Source organism: Artibeus jamaicensis, unplaced genomic scaffold, assembly GCF_021234435.1.
Source record: "Artibeus jamaicensis isolate MK-2021 breed Jamaican fruit bat unplaced genomic scaffold, CSHL_Jam_final contig_464, whole genome shotgun sequence".
NCBI lineage: Eukaryota > Metazoa > Chordata > Mammalia > Chiroptera > Phyllostomidae > Artibeus > Artibeus jamaicensis.
The window spans coordinates 14,060,127-14,081,084 of NW_026521842.1; the positions used below are offsets into that span (position 1 = coordinate 14,060,127).

Consider the following 20,958-nt stretch of genomic DNA (forward strand, 5'->3'; position numbering starts at 1 on the left):
GCAGCTCAGAGACTTTTCAGTGCATCTTGAAAAGAAGTTCCTGCAAGTACATTTTCTAATTCAACGGACCTTTTGTCAGGATGATAAAGTGAGTTGAAATGCACACAGTGCAGCCCTGTTTTTGAGGTCATGAAGGAGCCATCAGCAGACTCCCCAGCTTTCCCGAGGAACAACGTCCCCACCCCCGGTTCTGCGTCCCCTCCCCCTCCTCTGCCCACAGTCAGACCACAGGTGTTGAGAAACGCACAGGTGTCTTCCTGAGGTTCCCACAGCAGGGCCTGTCAGAGGTGTGAGTCACTGGAGGGGAAGCTGACTCATCTAAAAAATAATAATCTTGCCAGAAGTGCATTGTTTTAAAAGAACAAACGGATGGTTTGAGCTAAGCTACCTAATGGCTTATTTGGTAGCTTAGAATAATGGCCATTCTGAGAAATGGCTTATTTCTCAGAAGAGCGAAGAACTATGTTTGATTTAATAAATCTTCCCACTATTTCCAAAGGGTCAGCATCACTCACTGGCTCAGGAAGGTTTGTGGTGTTCATCTGGGGCAGTGGGGAGGTGTTCCTGGGGAGTGGTGGCCACCCTCAGGTGGCTTCACCCCACCTGTAACCTCGCTGTCGAGTGGCCCTGGGCAGGTTATTTACTTTGTCTCAGGCACAGTTTCCTCCTCTGTAAAATGAATGGGATTGGATACTCCAGAAGCTTGTGGTCTACAGATCAGTAGCATCTGCAACATGGGGGGGTGGCGGGGGGTGGGGGGGAGCTTGTCGGAAATGCACACTCCCAGGCCTCACACGGGACTTCCTGAGTCAGAACCTGTTTTAACAAGATCCCCTGGCCCTCCGTGTGCTCATCACAGTGCCAGGAACGCCGCTGTGGACTAGACTACTCAAATGTGGTCCTTAAACCGGTATGTCAGCATCACCTGGGAGAAGAAGCTCAAGCTCGATAGAAATTCATGTTAATGGACCCCCCTCCCCCCACCCCCACTGAATCCTGTGGCTAAGGGAGGGGCCTGGGAGCTTGGGCTTTAACCGCCTCGCCAGGTGGTTGCTAAGCAACACTGACCTGTGAGAAGCACCAAACACGGTTCTGTCTGGGGCTTGGCTGTGGGCAGTTGTTGCAGGAAGAGTTTGTTCTGTGCTGCATTGTGACTTTCTGAAACGCTCACAGGCCAGCAGTTTATAGCAATTCTGTGCTGTCGTTTTGGCCTTATCTTTGCTCTGCCATAGATAAAGCTGGTGTTTAAGGGAGCTTGAGTGAGTTGCCCAGAGTCTTACTGTCTGTCTCACAACGTTTGCGTTGCTATATTAGCGTGAGATGTTTTTGGCCAAGTCAGTGGCTGTTACAGGGCAATAAAACTTCTTGTAAATGTTTCACATTACCTGTTTATAAATGACAGGCTCTTGGAGCGAGAGCTGGGGTAGATCTGGTGGGTCTAGGCTTAATCAGCTCTTCCTGTTCACTGTTTACTGTTTAGATTAGATAATACAATCATCTGGTTTAAACATCCTGTAAAAAGTAAAAAGGGACCTAGTTTATACCCGCCCACTACCGTCCTGCCGCAGGCAAATGTTTTTAGTTTGCTGGGTCTAACCCAATCAGTGCTGGTCCCTGGGAAAGCTGCAGGTCTCCTGATGTGCGGCTGCCCTCTGGACTCGAAGTTACATGCATTCTTCCAGTTCTCTTTGTTACCCTGACATAAAGTCCATCACGTTACAGGTTTATTTAGGTTAACAAGCATCCTTTTTTTTTAAGGATGCACCATCTCTGAGAGGTTCTCAACTGCCAAACTTTCACACTTTAGTGTGCTTTATTCCAACACAGGGGTTTTTTTTTATGCATATACAAGCAAATACAATTATATATATACATTGTACAAATATATATATATTTACCACCTCTGCTGAACTCATTTTACAAAATCGAGTACAGGACCCTGTTCTGCGTTTGTTTCACTGAATGCATCATGCTGGGTTACTGTGCTGCAAACGCTCGGGTTGGTTCCAGTTTGCTGACACAGACACTGTTAGTACCTGTGGCAGTTTGCACGTTGCTGCGTATCTGCAAGTGTAATTTTGAGAGAGATTGCCAATTTGCCCCTCCTAAGGTTAGTGCCAATTTACACCTCTGCCAGTTTTGAATGAGAAACTAAGATGTTTCCCACATCTTAGCCAATGCATTAAAATTGTCACATTACTGGATTTTTACCAATCTGATAGGTGAAAAACAGCGACTCGATTGACTCTTAATTTAAATTTGTTATGAAAAGTTTTAAACGTATAATATGTTTAAAAGGACCATTTCTCTCTCTCTCTTTCTCTTACTGTCTCACTCATGTTCTTTGCTTATTTTGAAAATTGGCTTGTTACCTTTTTATTTCTGGGAGCTGTTTATTGATCGGGGAGATGAGCTTTTTGCCTCTGATGTAAGTTGCCTCCAGCTTGGAGTCTCTGTTTAACTTTGAGGACAGCCTGTTTGCTCCATGTGCCCAAGTTCTTATTTTTTCGCAGTCAGATTGGTCAGTCACTGCTTGTGTGGCTTCTGAATGTTGAATCATAGGTACAGAGTTCATCCCCACTTCAAGGTAGTAGGACATAACCTTTTTTTCCTTCTATTATTTTACATTAAAATTTTGATCCATTTGGAATTCATTCCAATGCTGTGGAATAGAGATCCTCCCTGCACCTCCCCCCACCCCCTGCCTCCCAAGCTGGTGATCTTTGCCCTGCTGAAGCTACTGTATCATTAGCTGGTTATCACAGGCTCTTTTCTCATGTGTATGTAGGTCTGTTTCAGAATTTGCTCCTCTTTTCCATTGGTTCCTCTGTCGGTTCACGTTTCTTCACATTCCCACTGTTTTGCTTACTAAGCTTTACAATATTTAAAAATGATTTTTAGTGTACGAAAATGCTGCTTTCTTATTTTTAGATCTTTCCCAGGCTATGCTTTTTTGTTTGTTCTTCTATTTGAACTTTAAAATTGAATGTCTAATTACACCCAGGTTGGTGTTTTATTGAAATTGCTTTAATAAAAACTGAAGGATAACACAGTTACAGAAAAGTGAATAAATTGTATGCGCACAACTTGGCAAGTTATCACAATGTGAACACAGAGGAAAATGCATTGTTACCTAGACCGGGAACTAGAACACTGCCAGAGCACAGAAGTACACCCCCCAGCCAAGACCCCCGTTGCTCCCCCAGCCTCTTGCAAAAGGTAATCGTTATCTTTGTCTCTTATGTCCTGGATTAGTTTTGCTGTTTTTGTTTATGTCTTTTACTTTACATACTCATACATGGATGCTTTTACATCTGGCTACTTTAGTTAAAAATTAAATATGTTTTTAAAATTATTTAGTTTTTAACTACAGCTGGCATACAATATTATATTAGTTTCAGGTGTACAACCTAGTGACTAACATTTAGGTAACTTACGAAGGGATCACCCCCATAAATCCAGCACCCATCTGCCACCCTACAGAGTTTTTACAGTATAACCGACTGTATTCCCTGTGCTGCACTCTACATCCCTGGCACTGTTCTGTAACAAGCCTTTTGTACTTCCGAATCCCTCCACCTTTTTCACCCAGCCCCCAGTCTGGCAACCGTTGACATGTTCTCTGTGCCTGAGTCTCTTTCTGCTCTGCTTCTTGGTTTGCTGTTTGGATTCCACATGTAAGTGAAATCGTCTGGCATTTGTCTTCCTCTGTCTGACCTACTTCACTCAGCACAGTACCCTCTAGGTCCATCCATTTGCAGATGGCAAGATTTCAGTCTTTTTTTTTTCTTTTCTGGCTGAGTCATGTTTCATTGTTTCTATGTCACCAGTTCTTTGGCTCAACATTATATTTATGAGGTTTATTTAGCTATTCTCTTGTTGATGTACATTTAAGCTGTACTGGTTTTGGCTGTCACATGTGTCTCTTGATGCCCATACGTACGCATTCCTGTTGGATATTTACTTGCGAGAGGAATTTCTGGTCCATGGGGTGTGCATGTGTTTGACTTTGGAAAAATACTGCCAAACTGTTTCCTGTAGGGGTGTTTAACATTTACCCTCCTTCCAGGAATGTCTGAGAACTTCCGTTATTCCCTCTTCTTGCAATGCTTGGTTGTGTTGGCTTTTTTTAAAAAAATAATTTATTTATTTTTAAAGAGAGGGGAAGGGAAGTAGAAAGAGAGGAAGAGAAACATCAGTGTGTGGCTGCCTCTCGTGTGTCCCCCAATGGGGGACATGGCCTGCAACCCAGGCATGTGCCCTGACTGGGAATTGAACTGGCAACCCTTTGGTTCGCATCCTGCACTCAATCCACTGAGCTACACCAGCCAGGATGTTTTGTTGGCTTTTAACATTTTTATTTTTCACTTCTCTAGTGACTAGTGAGGTTTAGTGCTTTGCAAAATATATATGTATTGGCTATTTAAATATCCTCTTTTGCGAAATGTGTTGGGATTGCTTTAAATTTACACATTAGCTTCAGAACATGGACATACTTATAATGTCAAATCTTCTTATCCAGGAACATGGTATGTCTTTCCCTTCGTTTAAATCTATTTTGTTTTTTTAGTATTGCTTGTAGTTTCTTATAATATAGCTTGCATATTTTTTGATAAGCTTATTCATAGATGTTTGATCTTTTTTTCTAACTGGCTATTGTTTGTAGTTATTTCATAGTTGATTCTCTTAGATGTGCAAGTCTTGTAATTGTATCAAGTATAAATGGAAATAACTTACCTCCTTCCATCCAGTTCTTTATTTTTATTGAGATATAATTGACATATGACATTATATTGGTTTTAGGTATACAACATAATGATTTCATATATGTACTGTGAAATGATCACTATGATAAGTTTAGTTAATATCCATCAGCACCCAGTTACAATTTTTTTTATGATGAGAACTTTTAAGACTTCTAGCAGCTTTCAAATACACAACACCATATGGTTAGCTGTAGTTGGTATGTTGTACATTATATTCCGCCCTCCAATTCTTACACCTTTAATTTCTTTAGTGTGTCTAATTGCATTGGGCAGTACCTCCTGTACAGTGATCGCGTGCATGTGCACATGGTTCCTGACTTTAGTGGGAGTCTTTCTGAGGTTTTGCACTTAAGCTAAGTGCTGGCTTTTACCTGAGACTTATATGTTTTATCATGTTTAGGAATTATCCATTGATTCCTTCTTTATTGAAGTTTTTTTCCCAAGTAAAAGTGTTGACTCTTGTCAAATGCTTATCCAACATTTACGGATCTCCTAGGATCTACTATTATGTTATGTTACATGAAGAAGTGTCCTAATATTGAGCCATCCTTGCACTCCTGGAATGCATTCCCTTTGGTTTTAATGTACTGTGTGGCCACACTGGAGAAGCTTCTTTGACTGAGCCAACAGCTACTGTGACCCCTCGGGAGAAGGTCTGGGCCTGTACAGAGTCTGTATACGTGGGCTGAAGCTTTCCTTCCTGAAGTAAGGAACCTTGGGTTTGATTTTTTTTTTGGTAGGAAACCCACTTCCAAACTCTTTCCTTGTGTTTGGACAATAGAAACTGGGAGTTTTTGCTGAGTTAGACAAAAAACCAGCATGATTCTGATCTCAACCTTTTCCAGTTTAGCTCTTCTGTTGTTTTGATTAACTTTCATTTCAAAACAAAACATACCAAAACCTCAAAGACAAGCTAAACAGCCTTTATCCTGTTACACTCAGTTCTGATTAAATAGTACACTGAAGGATGCCCCAGGAGGCTGTTGGAGTCTCTGGGCTATTATAAAACTGAAGTTGGGACTCAAGGTGGGAAAAAGGAGGTAGAGTGTGGGTTTGTCACAGAGAAAAACCCCTGGGACTCAGGCATGGGTGGGGGTGGGGGATGCAGTGCCCAGCCCACCATCCACTTGGCAGGGCGGCCCAGTGGTTAAGACAGTAGCTTCCAGGCTGGTTTGTCTGGGCCGAAATCCTTGTACTGTGGTTTACTACTGGTATGACCTCAGACAAATTCCTTCACCACTCTGGACTTCAGTTTCCTCATCAGACAGTGAATATAATAATAGCTCCCACCTCTGGCCTTGCTGGGAGGACTCAGTGAGTTAATGCATGGCCAGTTCCTTGACATGTGGTAAGCACCCCATAAATGGGGGGGGACCTTGGGTGAGGATTAGAATACCCAGTAGGGCTTGGGCCAGGTGGTCTCTGCACTCGGTGACCTTCCTGACCCTCACTGACCTTAAACCTTACACAGAGAGCTGCAGGGTCAGACAAGTGGCTGGCAAGTTCTCAAGATGAAACAAAATAGTGGAATAAAAAATCTTTTGTCAGTTTCTGGGCTCTGGAAAGCAAAGGCATAGAGCCAAAGGTTCCTTAGGGTTGACATTTCAGATAACGAATGTGCAAATGAAAGAAGAGCTGGGCCAGGGCTCTCGGCCCCTGACCAGGCTTTTCTGTGGCCCTCAACTCTGAGGCTGGTTGGTCCTTCAGAAGTACGCTGGCTTGCTTCTGAAGGGGCAGCTGCCAGGCGGCTCTCTGGGCAGTTCTGCCCTCAGTCAGTCCGTTGTATGTGTGTTTGAGAGGGTGTGGGGGGCGTGTATGCAGAGGAAACAGCTGTGCGTGGTGGCTGAGCGCGAAGGGAGAGCCGCTGGGTGGGGTCCCACTGGACTGTGCCGGCTTCCCCCCAAGTGTCAATTCTGAGCAGCAGCATCGGGCGGCTCTCCTTCAGCTGTTCCCTCCGGGGCAGCAGGGGTCAGGGTGGAGCCTTCGTAGCCAGCTTGCTGTTTCCAGTGTTTAAAAATCAGAGTGTTATTTAGTTAAAGTAAAATGAGACCTGAAACGTTCTGTTTGATGGCCTATTAGTTTCCTAGGGCTGCTGTAACAAAGTACTATCACCTCGGTTGGCTTAAAAGAACAGAATTTAGTGCTGGCCTGTGTGTGTGGCTTAGTTGGTTGGGTGTCATCCCACAAACCAAAAGGTCGCCGGTTCAATTCCCATTCAGGGCACATAGCTGCATTGCAGGGTCATTCCCCTGGCAGGTGTTCAGAAGGCAACCCGACCGACGTGTCTCTCTCACATCAGTGTTTTTCACCCTCTTTCTCCCTCCCTTCCCCTTGCTTTAAAATAGGGGTGTCCAACCTTTAGGCATCTCTGGGCCACACTGGAAGAAGAAGAGCTGTCTTGGGCCACACATCAAATACGCAAACACTAATGAAAACTAATGAGCAAAAAAAAGGTCCGTGCATAATTTTTGTGATACCGGTGACCACAGATAAGCAACAAAGTTCTCACATAATAACCCTAATTATGCAGTAGCCCTTTCGATAATCTTTTATTTTTTATTTTATTTTTTAAATCAATATTTTATTTATTTTTAGAGAGAGGGGAAGGGAAGGAGAAAGAGTGGGAGGGAAACATCAATGTGTGGTTGCCTCTCATGTGTCCCCTACTGGGGACCTGGCCTCACCTCTGTAACAAAACTCACTGCTAGAAAATGTACATATGTAAGTAATGAAACTCAGTATAAAAGTGAATAATAAACTAAGTAATGTTTTCAGTAAATGTATGATTTTGGGTTGAGCTGCATTCATAGCCGTCCTGGGCCATGACGGGCAGCCCCTGCGCTGCAGGTTGGACACCCCTGCTCCACAAAATCAAAAGAACAGAATTTATCCTCTCAAGGTCTGGAGGCCAGCAGTTAAAAATAAAGCTGTTGTCAGCAGGGCCGTGATCCCTTGGGAGGCTCCAAGGGAGCGTCCTTAATTGCCTCTTCCTGTCTTTTGCTGCTTGCGTGCAATTCCTGGCATTCCGTGCTCGGAGACGTATCATGTACTGTCTCGGTGGTCACATGGCATTTCTCCCCGGGTCTCTCTATTTTATCTTCTTGTAAGGACATCAGTCATTGGATTAGAGCCTACCCTAATCTGGTCTGACCTCACTTTAACTAATTACATCTGCAAAAGAGCCTACTTCCAAATAAAGTTGCCTTCTGAGATTCCGGATGGATGTGAATTGGGGGAAGGGCACTGTTCCCTCCAGCACAGATGGCTTTTGATAATTGTGTTTACCCAGGTGAACCCCACCCCAGCAAAGAGCTGGCGCATTCCCGCCCCCCTAGAAAGTTCCCGCGTGGCCCTTTCCAGGTCCTTCCCACCACCTTGGACAACCACGGTTCCGGTTTTTATCACCGCAGATTAGCTTTTTCCCTGTTCTCGCACTCAGATATGTGGAAGTACATACCATGTGCTCTTTGTGTCTGGCTTCTTGCCCAGGATGTTTCTGAGATTCATCCATGTTGCATGGATCCGTAGTTTGTTCCTTTTCTTTGCTGACTGGTGTTCTGTGGTGTGATTATACCACAGTCTGTATCTCCATTCTTCGACTGGTGAACATTTGGATTGCTTTCAGTTTTTGGAAGTACTTATTATTTTTAATGTGAATATAGCAGCAATACACAGTCTTGTTCATTCTTTTTGTGGATGTAATATGCATTTAAGTTATCTTTATTGAGGTATAATTGGCATATGGCATCATGTTAGTTTCCTGTGGACGGTGTAATGATACTTGTATACATTGCAAAGTGATCACCACAAGAAGTCCAGTTAACACCCATCACCACACATAGTCACCACCTTTCTTTTTCTTGTGATGAAGACTTAAGGTTTCTGTTAACAACTTCCAGATATGCAATACGGTGTTATTAACAACAGTCACCATGCTGTGCCTGAATCTCAGTGCTTATTTTCTACCCGGAGTTTCTACTTTTTGGCCCCCTTCATCTATATGTGGACACATATTTTGACTTTTCTAGCTTAAATTCTGGGAGTGGAATTGCTATGCCACAGGGCAGGTATGTGCTTAATTTTATTAGAATTGCCAAACAGTCTTCATAAATTATTGCACAGATTTTTTTAAAAAGTTATTTTATTGTTGTTCAGGTTGGTTGCACAGATTTACACTCCCAAGGATGATGTGTGAGACTTTCAATTGCTCCACATCCGTATGACCTTGGTCATTTTCTTGGCGACAGTTATTTTCTTTGATGCACTGAGAAGATAGCACTCTGCATAGGCTTCTGCCCGCGGAGTTGTGGAGCTGAGGGCCCTCCAGCTACTTACTGACTTGCACCTCACTCCTTTTTGTTGTGTTTTGTTTTCTTTTTTACCCTGTCATGCCAAGGGAGGTGTCAGGAGCAAAGAAAGGTGTGCTGGAGTCCCTTTGTCCGTTACTCCTTTTTTCCGAGAATGGCACTAGGATCGCACACTCTGTTCTTTCACTTTTTTTTTTAAGATTTTATTTATTTATTTTCAGAGAGAGGAGAAGGGAGGGAGAAAGGGAGAGAAGCATCAACATGCAAGAGACACACCAGTCAGTTGCCTAGTGTACCCCCAACTGGGGACCCGACCTACAATCTGGCATGGGCCTTGACTGGGAATCATAATGGCAACCCCTTGATTTACAGTTCGTGCTCAATCCACTGAGCCACACCAACCAGGGCTGTTCTTCCACTTTTTTTTTTTTTAATTTTTTATTATTTATTTATCTTTAGAGGGGAAGGGGGGAAGGAGAGTGGTAGAGAAACATCAATGTATGGTTGCCTTTTGTGCCTCCCCTGCTGGGAACTGGCCTGCAGGGAACCGGCCTGCAACCCCAGGCATGTACCCTGACTGGGAATCGAACCGCGATCATGTGGTTCGCAGGCCCGTGCTCAATCCACTGAGCTACACCAGCCAGGGCCTGTTCTTCCACTTTTGAGTCTCCTTGCTTGTCAAAGGTTGGAGGTCAGAGGTCAGATCCTTCGGAAGGACACCAGCTGCCTTGAAGCAGCAGTTGTTTAGAGCATTCAAGAGTCCCATGTGACCAGTCGCACATTGGGTTTCTTTCTTTCTTTCATAATCAAGTACTTTCCTCACAAATCTCTATTGATAGTGCAAAAGCAGCAGCAATAAAGGAAATCATTCAAAATTAAAAGTGAGTGTGGGTGTGCGTGTGAGTGTGCCCCTCCTGCCCAGGGTGGATTCCCGCCTTGACCCTGAGCTGCCCTGAGAGGCCCTGGCCACCCGGGACCCTGAACGGGAATGAGCAGGCTGGAAAATAATTATCCTACTTATTTTTATTAATCGCCCTTAAACGTATGTATAGCTCATACTTATTTCAGTGTTTAATATTAGAAGTGCTTTGGGTCTTTATTTAGAAGTTTAGTGATTTTCTGTGGCCAGAAATATGCAGTAGGAACTTTAACTCTCGTTTTATCAATTAGCTTGTGGTAACATTGGTTTCGCTACATGTTGATTCGCTCAAAGTCGTGTTTTCCAAAAGCCTGCTGTTGATGTTAAATGAGAACTTACTGTGTGGAGCTACTGCGCATGGTCTAAGCTTCGTATGTATGGGACCTCGGTGAGCCGTGACATAACCCTTTCCGGTCGGAATTTCACGCAAAGTCCGGGGCCAGGTAGGGCTGGAATTTGAACCCACCTCTCCACCTTTGGCGTCTGTATCCTACCTGCATGTTTGTCCCGAAGGGTCATTCACATTTTCGAAACCTAACCATATTTATTCTAAAAGGGAACCTTACCTTGCTGCCATAAGTAGGATACTCGCATCACTTGTAGCAGGTAGATAGCAACCATGGAAAGAAACGCTCTGATAACAGTGTGGTGCTCCTCTGACTTGCTCCTGTTGCTACTACCCAACCTCCTCTTTTGAAATGATTTGTGCTTTCAGTGTCATGTTTAAGAACATTATTCCCAACTGAAAGCCACAGACATTTTCTCTGAGGTTTTCTAGAATTTTTATAGTTTTTGGTTTTACAGTGATGATCCATTCAAATTACTTTTATGTATGGTGTGAGGTAAGATTTACGCTTACATTTTTCTTCTTCTTTTTTTTTTTTTGTATAAGGATATTTAATAGTTTCCATAGCATTGGTTGAAAAGACTCCTTTCTCCCGTCTTCTCTGAGTTTAGCTTTTCTCAGAGAACGGGAGGGTTGGTTCTCACAGTTGCTACAAGGGGAAAGAGTATAACCATTCTGCTACACTGTAAACTCATGTGGTCAGCACTAGAGAAACAGCAACTAGTTCTTCGATTATGTTGATTATGTTAACCGTTTTCCTGTGATTTGGTCTTTACGTTGTTTCCAGGTTTCTTTCCTCAGGTATAAACAGCAATAGCAATGACTATTTCATGGGTATGGCTTTTCTTTTTTACAAATTATTTTAGGCCCTGGCAGTTGTGGCTCACTTAGTTGGGCATTGTTCTGCAAAGCAACAGGATAGAGGTTCGATTCCCAGTTAGGGCACATGCTTGGGTTGGGGGCCTGGTCTCTGGTTGGGGCATGTGAGAGGCAACCAGCCGATTGCTGTTTCTCTCCCTCTTTCTTCCTACCTTCCCCTCTCTCTAAATAAATAAGTAAAACCTTAAATAAAAAATTATTGTAGGGTATATTTATGAATTTTATCCATACTACAAATCAGTGTTAGGAGAGTTTAGAATCATGCATCATGCATCGATTTTGAATTAGCTCTGCTTCCAACCAGTGAGAGCTCTTTGGGAGGGTTAAGAACCTGAATCATTGCCTTTTTTGGAGACCTTTTCTGCCCTCTGACCCCCAACTCACCCCGCCTGCCCCCCAGTCCCCTGCTCAGTGACTTCTCGTCTTCTGTTAGCTGCACCCATGTTCTCGTGATACTGTTCTGCACTAAGTTACTTACTCCCTCGCCTCCCCCACTGGCCCATGTGCCTCTCACTCTTTTCCAGCACAGGGGCTGCACATAGTAGGTGCTTAATACCTGTTCACTGTAAGAATGGCATCCAGTGCAGCATTTCTAGAACTGCCACCAGGTCTGTGGACTTCTCTGAGATCGGCCTGTTGATAACGACGCTCTTTTAGCGCCCTTGGCTGGTTGCCCTTGCTTTCGTGACATCTCGTTACAGTTTTCTCTAAGTGTGGGTCACGTTGGATGCTGTTACACAGAGCCTGGATCCTGCATCAAATAACGTTGAGTCCCAGAGTGAGGAAGTTATTTTTCGGTTCTTTTTCAGCCCTTCTCAATTCTCTGAATCATAGTTCCTCAGCCTCAGCACTGTTGACGTTAGGGGTCAGGATATTCGCTGCTGTCAGGGGCTGCCCTGTGCACTGCAGCATCTGCAGCACCCCTGATCTCGCCCCGCTCAACGCCAAGAGCGCCTTGATCCCCAGTGGTGACAGACAGAAATATGTCTAGGTGTTGCTGATGTCACCCGGAGACAACATGTGCTTCCTGGTTGAGGAGTGCTTTGGGGCAAGGGTGGTCTGGTGCTAGTGCACTTTTGGACACCCCTCTAGTCCTTGCTCACCCCCCTTTTCCAGCGAGAGAGCAAATCCCGAGCTCAGAGCCTTCAGCAGGCAGAGCATTCTCAGTAGAATTTCTCCCAATCATCATCATCATCACTATTATTATTATTATTTTAGAGAGAAGGGAAGAGAGGGAGGGAGACATCAATCAGTGGCCTCCTGTACACACCCCGACCGGGGGTCCTGACCCACCAGGAACCCAGCTGGCAACCTTCTGTTTTGTGGGAGGAAGCCCAGCCACCTGGCCAGGGCTCTCACTAGAATGTGGTTACACGATGCAGCTTTCCTCCATGTTGATTTCTCATTTTGGTAAGTGAGAATTGTGTTTCTCTCTCTCTCTCTCTCTCTCTCTCTCCTGAAAGTCAGCATATCCTCAAGATCCTGCTGTCACACACTGAAACAAAATATGAGTCTTAGAACTGGGTCTTTTGGCCCTTCTTGTCTCCTCCCGGTTCAAAATGCCTGCTCCTCTCAAGCCAGCCTTCTCTTAGATCTGAAGTTAGGCCCAACATTCAAGCCTCTGCACAAGCTTTTCTTGTTGTTTAAGCCTTTTTGTGGAAAATTGGCTTAGTCTGCGCACCGTAGCCACTCTTCCTGTCACAAAGCCTCCGCCCCTGCGCACACAGGGGACCCTGGCCCTAGCACTGCGGCGCTTTGTGGAGTTGGTGCCTGCCGCGCTTCCTCCAGAAAGTCTGGCGGGTTTTAGGGTGTTCACCACAGTTGTGAGAGCGCTGTTGGCAAGGGCAGAGCTGTTTTTCTCTTGATGAAAGTGCTGTAAAGTTTTTTTTACAAACCAATTTAAATAAGATGAGCAACCCTGGCTGGTGTAGCTCAGTGGATTGAGCGAGGGCCTATGACCTAAAGGGTCACAGGTTCGATTCCCAGTCAGGGCACATGCCTGGGTTGCCAGCCAGGTCCCCAGTTGGGGGCGCACCAGAGGCAACCACACATTGATGTTTTTCTTCCTCCCTATATCTCTCCCTCCCTCTCTCTCTAGAAATAAATGAATAAAATCTTTTTTAAAAATAAGTAAACAAGATGAGCAAGTAGAGAGAACTATATCTCAAGATATGTAGATACGGCCCGAAGAGTGTTGTGCCAGACACCTGGCTGTAGGTCCGGAAATGCAGACTGAGGCATCCTCCTGATTTATGCTTCTGTCACCTGCGGCGCAGGGCAGGTTTTCATGTGTTGTTTTATTTAAGACAGTACTCCAGCCTGGGGGCAGCCTCCCAGACCTGGTGACGCTGATCGCATACACTAGGCCCCTGCCAGAAGTGTCCTGCCTGCTGCGTCGGCCTGTGGACCCAGGCAAGAGTGGGTCACACTCGATGAGATGGCTCGGGTGGCTTTGAGTCTAACTTGTCTCCGAGAATGGAAGGGTTACTTCTCACAGTTGCCACAAGGAGGGAAAGGCACAAGGCAGCACATGTCTGGAGCCCAGCCAGGCCTTTCTGAGAAGCAGGCATTTGAAAACAAATCACAGGGGCCTGGAGCCTTCGTCATTCCGTAGAGATGTGGGAGGGAAGCACAATATTTCACTCATATCAGACATCTTGGCAGTGCTGCTGGCCTGCTACTGCCTCCGCTTGCCTCACGGCAAAAACTTGATCAGAAAGTGAGGTGAGTGGGACGATCACACCTGGGGACCCTTGAAGAATGAATGGGTCTGGGCCTCAGCATCTGCCCACATCAGCAGAGTGACAACCAGATAGTACTGTTTCCTGTGGAAAGATCCTCGCACCACCCCTGGGAGAAAGGGTTGGAACTTGAGTCTGACCCAACTGCCCGTGTGGAAACAGGGAAGACGGAGGAGCGTGTCGAACCGCACCGTGCAGGTGCGGTCAGCGAAGCCCGGACTGGGGAGGCTCTCAGGGCCAGCATCCTGGGTTCCTCAACAGACGGGGGACAGGGGAAAACCCCCCAGATTAAGAAGGACTTAAAAGATAAATGAAATTTTGAAAATGGGGAAAGCTAGAAACGAAACTGTAGTGTGTAGAGATGTATACCTAGTTGGTAAAACCAGAAAGAAACTCAGCAAGGTGGTTGCTGTAATAGTCCCAGTGGGCGTGCTTTGGGGGAGCTGTGACTGGGGAGGGGCTCATGGAAGGCCTTTTGGGGTGGCGGGTAGTTATAAGGTGTGATGTTCTTATAATAACGTATTAAGCCATACATTTCTTTTGTTATATATCCATGGTCTGTTATTTTTTTAATTAAAAAAAAGTGCAAAGGAATATGTATAATATACTGCATTTTATAGGCAAATAGAGAGGAAATACAAAAATTTATGTTTGTATTTTAAAATATAAACAATGGTCCTGGCTGGTGTAGCTCAGTGGATTGAGCGTGGGCTGCAAACCAAAGAGTCACCAGTTTGATTCCCAGTCAGGGCACATGCCTGGGTTGTGGGCCAGGTGCCCCAGTGGGGACCCTGTGAGAGGCAACCACACATTCATGTTTCTCTCCCTCTCTTTCTACTTCCCTTCCCCTCTCTCTAAAAATAAATGTAATACAATAAAATATTTTTTTAAAAATAAAATGTAAACAGTGCAAGAGTAAACCAAGAGCTAATAAAAATGTTTATTTATCAGGGAGGGGGAGCAATGGGAGGAAGTGGGAAGGTAGACCTTTCTGAGCATAGCTGTTACGGTTTTTACTTTGGAACGACATAAATGTTTTTTATAATTAAAATATACAACAAATTAAAAACCCCTAAAAATAAGAAACAAATAGAAATACAAGATCTTTTGACTATACGTTCCCAGTGAGACTATAACCTGAGATAGAAAGAACCACAAATACTAAACTGGACATACAGACTTGTCTTATTGTCAAGTTACAATATCACTGTTACTATTTTCAAACTACTGCATATAGAAAAGGATAAGGAAAATAGTTATCTTAAGTGTCATTAGGGAACAAGATTTTCAACACAAGACAAAAGAAATGTAAGTAACAGGCCCTGGCTGGTGTGGCTCAGTGGATTGAACGTAGGCAGCGAACCAAAGGGTCGCTGGTTCTATTCCCAGTCAGGGCACATGCCTGGGTTGCGGGCCAGGTCCCCAGTGGGGGCCACGTGAGAGGCAACCACACATTGATATTTCTTTCCCTTTCTTTTTCCCTCCCTTCTTCTCTCTCGAAAATAAAAATGAAAAAAAGATGTAAATAACAATCTAAAGAAGTTAAACACCTTATAATTCTAATGACTTATCTACAAACTAATTTATTTTTCTATTTCAAAAAAATATAAATTCTCTAGATCTGTCCACCTGAAAAGGCCTAGAGCCGCTGACAGCCGGAGAGCACTGAGCACCGTCAGTGTTCAGACTGTGGTTTCTAAGTGCCAGTTCACACTGAAAGGGCTTCTTGCAAAGTGGCTGGTTTCAAGTCTGAGGCAGAGAATGTACGAGATGAGCCTGGATCCTCCAGTCACTCCGGAAAGCTAGGACACTATTGGAGACGACCAGAGTCGTGTCAATGGGACAGCGACTTACTGGCAGGCGCTCCCACTAGCCAAATGATGGAATAACTTGAATATCCCAAAGAATAACAACCACCCACTTTGGAAAACAGCTTGGCAACTTCTTGTTATTATATCTCCACTTATCATATGACCCAGGGACTTACTCCCAGGTATTTACCCAGGAGAAATAAAAACATGTGACCTCAGAAAGCCTGCAAATGTAGGTGGCAGCTCTATTCATACTTGAGAAAACCTGGTACGATGGAATACTATTCAGCGATAAAAGGAGCAGACTACTGATACATTCAGCAACATGGATGGACTCCTAACGCATTTGCTTAGTGAAAGAAGACAGGACAGAAACGATAACATGCTATACGATTCTGTTTATATAATGTTCTGGAAGAAATAAAACTCCAGGACAAGACATTAGATACGTGGCTGCCAGAGGAGTGGAGTGGGGAGGGGCTGACGCACAGGGGCGTAGGGTACTTTCTGGGGTGAAGGAAGTGTTCTGCACCTTGAATAAGGTGTTGGAGTTTGTATTTATTGAAACTCATCAAACTGTATAATGAAAGAGGGTAAACTTTAATGTACATCGATTGTACCTTAATAAACCTGACTTAAAAGTAATGTCAATGGGATGAAATATAAAAATGAAAAAGCTAATTCAAAATGGTACTGACAGGAATCAGCAATTAGCTTTAGAGAATGGTGGGAAATGACTCATTTGAAAGCTGGTGAGCGAAGGGAAAGACTCAAACTTTTATCCTGCTTTTTGTGCATGGACCAGACTTTAAGATGAGGAAATGGACAAGGAAGGGCAGCTCTGTGCCATAGAAGCATCACAGTAGCCAACGTAAAGGGGAAGAGAGAGTTAGAAAGTCCCCAGTAATGAAATGCTGGGCCAAGGCTGCAATCGTTGTGCCTGATGAAAGGCGAAGGCTGATGGAGAACTCTGTGGTGGATGGGTCAGCAAGAAGTGCCATGACGTTATCTCGCTAAAGTGGGACAAGCAGATGTGCGGCACCTCCTGATGTAATGCCCTACCTCCTAGGGAAATTACACCTGAGCCTAATGAAGCTTCTCAGCCTGAGTATTAGATACATTGAGATGAATATGTTAGATGACATTCCAGTGATGTAATCTGCCAAATCCGGAACACGGGGAGTCTGTGAGCAAGTGACCCAGTTTCTGCAGCAACAACAGAAAGGAAAAGTTAATTATTATATATTAAAAAGTCTTAAGAATTCAAAACACTGCAAAGCTACAGAAATCAAGACAGTGTGATATTGGCATAAGGTAGACATAAAGATCAATGGAATAGAATTGAGAGTCCAGAGAGAAATCCGTATGTTTATGCCTTTGGGGTCAACTGGTTTTTGGAGCAGGGGAAGCAGTCTTTTCAGAAGGTAGTGGCGGAGCCTGGCCTGTGTGGCTCCGTTGGTTGGGCATCGTCCGTCCTGCACAGGAGAAGGTCGCTGGTTTGACTCCCAGTCCAGGCACATGCCTGGGCTGCAGGCTTGGTCCCCGGTTGGACCATGTATGGGTGGCAACCAATCGATGTTTCTCTCTCACATTGCTATTTCACTCCCTCTCTTTCTCCCTCCCTTCTCCTCTGTCTAAACAATAAAAAAATTTGAAGAGTCTGAAGAAGCAGGGGGGAACTATGAAAAAATGTATCAGATGGAGTGAACACAAACACAAGAACTAAAAAACTGCACAGCTGGAACTGAAGGCGGGTAAGAGGAGAGATGACTACAAGACCGTGGGGGTGGGCATTGAAGCCTCGGGGATGAGACCAAGAAACCTGATCAGAAACGGACTTTGATGCACCATCTGGATGGGCACCCAGTGGGTGCGAAGCTCAGGAGGAGGAGGAGTGATTACCATCCTCTCTGATCCCAAGAAAAAGACTCGAGTGACAGTGGACAGGACCTGGAGGGGGAGGCACGAATCCGGGCGATTTCAGTGCGACCGTCTTCCAGGCATTCTTTGGTGGTCCTGGGGGTCTCAGCTTTGAAGAACCTGGCCCAGGAAATGTCTTTGTTTAATTTGGCCAATGAAAGGAAATGGTCCAGAGGCCAGAAAATGCAGACTTGCTCGTTTTAACCTTGAGTGTGGACACAGTTCTCCTCCTCCCACCGTCCAGTCTCCATGCTCTTCAAGCGGTTTTGTTTTCTCAGTCGGGTACCCTGTGTGTGCAGAGCCAGATGCAGGAAAGAGAGCCAGCCCTGAAGGCCACCAGCAGGGGAGGGGGCTGGTGGATGAACAGGGAGGCGGCCTGTGAATTTTTGTTTTAGCATTTAACTCTATTAAAAAAGAAAAAAAATTAAGAGAACAAAAAAGTTTTGACCCCTAAAATAAAAAGGACTGAAGTACTGATGGATGCTATGTCTTAATCAGCTAGGGCTGCCATAATAAAATGCCAAAGACTGGGTGGCTTAAATAATAGATGTTTATTTTTTTTCAGTTCTGGGGGTAGGAAGTTGAAGATGAGGGTGCCAGCATGGTCAGTTTCTAGTGTGGTGTCTCCCCTTGGGTTGCGATGGCCGCCTTCTTTCTGTGTGCTTTCTCACGTGACCTCTTTGTGGGTGTAGGGGGAGAGAGCAGGCTCTCTGGTGTCTCCTCTTATGAGGCACTAATCCTCCCAGGCCGGTGTGGCTCAGTGGATTGAGTGCCAGCCCGTGAACCAAAGGGTTGGGGCACATGCTTGCGTTTCAGGCCTGGGTCCCTAGTGGGGGGCACTTTGAGAGGCAAGCACACATTGATGTTTCTCTCCCTCTCTTCCTCCCTTCCCCTCTGTCGAAAAATAAAGACAAACATTTTTTTTTTAAAGGCACTAACCTCGTCACAAGGGGCCCACCCTCATGACCTCATCTGACACTAATTACCTCCCAATGGTCCCTTTGCCAAACGCCATCACACTGGGACTTAGGGGTTTTAGCATGTGAATTTGAGTGTGAGACACAGGCATTCAGGGGATAATGTGCCATAAGATGTCATAAAGCTTCACAAATCCTATGACTTCATTTATGTGTCATGTTCAGAATAGGCAAATCCATAGAGATGGAAAGCAGATTAGTGGTTTCCAGGGGCTGGGGAAGAGGAACTAAATAGTGACTGCTAATGAATACAGAGTTTATTTTGGGGGTGATGAGACTGTTCCGGAATTAGATTGTGGTGACGGTTGCATAACTCTGTGAATGTACTGAAAACAGCCCCACTAAGTTGCATACTTTGAAATGGTAAAGTTTATGGCATTGAATTAGATCTTAATTTGTTTTCAAGGCAAAAAGATGTAAAAGACATCAATCAAGGGTACTAGGTGGGCCGCCTTGTGTGGTTCTTGATTCTGTTATTGTAAGAAATGTCCAAACCTGTAGAGAATTTCCTATGAGTTTATTTGAGCCAAATTGCTGGGAAGCAAAATCTCAACTCTGGAGAGAAGCCGATCTGCAGCTTATTTTATGCATTAGAACCGAAGGAGGAGCCATTCGGGGCGGGTGGGGGGTGGGTTACATGAAACCCATTGGTGGTAGATGGAGGGGGCTGGAGGAAGCAAAGGCGGGAAACCTCTGGGGCTGGATACAAAGGCAAAATAAAGAAGCACATAGTTCGTTTGCGCCGTTTGCTGGCCTCAGTTAACCACCAACACAGCCCATACAGATGGCATGTGAGGAGCCAGACAACGCTGAGGGGCTCTGTGGCCTCTGCTTTGGTGGGAGGTGTGACCTGGGGGGTCCAGAAAAAGGGCGCTGCTTTGGCATTTCACAGGTGTGACATCCTAGATGTGAGAAGACAATAGACAGGCTCGCTTAAGATGAGGATTGACTTTTGTCAAGGAAGCCACAGGCCTAGGACACTCGAGTGACCTGCGGTGAGTTAGGAGTTTTTATGTTCAGACCACCCTGTGGGGTCACTTTCAGTCTCTGAGTTTGTAAGGCTGCCGTCCAGGCCTCCCCTGAGCTTGTCAGGTTTAGTACGTGGCCCCACTTTTGTCCACAGTTCACACAAAGCAACTTAAAAAAAGGACATTTAAAAAACAACCAGGGAAAATGGAGCATGGAATTTGTATTAAATAATACAAGGAATTATTTGAGAATGTGTAATAAAGCAGTGTAATTATATTAAAAAAATTCTTACATACTGGTAAAGTGGCATGTCTGAAATTTGCATTAAAATACTCAAGGTAGCCCTGACTGGTGTGGCTCCATTGGTTGGGCATATTCCTGCAAACCAAAAGGCCACCGGTTCAATTCCCGGTCAGGGCACATACCTGGGTTGAGAGTTTGTACCCTGAGAGGCATGTATGAGAGGCAACTGATTGATGTTTCTCTTTCAAATCAATGTTTCTGTCCCTCTCTTTCTCCCTCCCTTCCCCTCTCTCTAAAAATAAATAAATAAAAATCTTGAAAAAAATACTCTGGGGAGAAAACTGGGGTGAAAAGGGAATGACAGAGTACTGATAATTTTCAAAACTGAGTAATGGCCGCATGAGGCCCATTATACTAGTCTATCTTGTTTGGGTTTAAGGTTTTCTATAGTAAAATTTTTTAACAAAGAAATTAAGTGCGGCAGAGGAAAGAAGTCTTGATGAGCACTGAATTCCAGAAAACTCCTCTTCCAACAGCCAGGGCCCAGGGCGGTGATGGCACCTCCTGCCCTGGAACTGAGCTTCGTTCTGAGGAGACGGGTCCCGAACCACCCCCAGCAGAGGCCTGGGGTTGGAATCGAGCTGGCTCTTCACAGCAGAGGTGAGGCATTCCCGTGCTGTGCCATTTAGCTTTTTCCGGGTGACAAACTCCCCGTCCCAGACTCAGTGGTTTAAAGCGCACGCTGACTGTCTCTCATGACTCCGTGCAGTGCCTGGGCTTCTGGGCTGACTTGCCTGGGGCCAGAACCTAGGAAGGCCTCACTCGAGTGTTTGTATCCTTAGCAGCACCTCAGAGGCCAGCCAGGAATTGTTTTCAAGATGGGAAGAGAAGACGGTCTCCAAGGCACATCCATAGGTTAGGGCAAGTCACGTGGCCAAGCCCAGATTCAGAGGATGGAGAAAAGAGACTCCCGTGCAGACTGGACTTGGACTGAACGCAGGTCGAGGGCGCCAGCCCTCCTGACCCAGCCCACCTCTCTGAGTGAGGCTTATTTCACAGAGGCAGCCAAGTGTGGGTGCT

General features: G+C 45.1%; 1 protein-coding gene across 6 annotated transcripts in view; it reads left to right on the forward strand.

Moving 5' to 3' along the window:
* Positions 1-20,958, forward strand: part of IL34 (interleukin 34) — a 58,953-nt gene that overhangs the window by 20,923 nt on the left and 17,072 nt on the right. The window contains exon 1 of one of the 6 annotated variants that reach the window (XM_053666593.1): positions 3,002-3,219. The exons of the other annotated variants lie outside the window; for them this stretch is intronic. The gene's annotated coding sequence lies outside the window, so the exon portion shown is untranslated. Of the gene's footprint in view, positions 1-3,001; positions 3,220-20,958 lie in introns of those variants that run through there. 6 annotated transcript variants of the gene reach the window in all.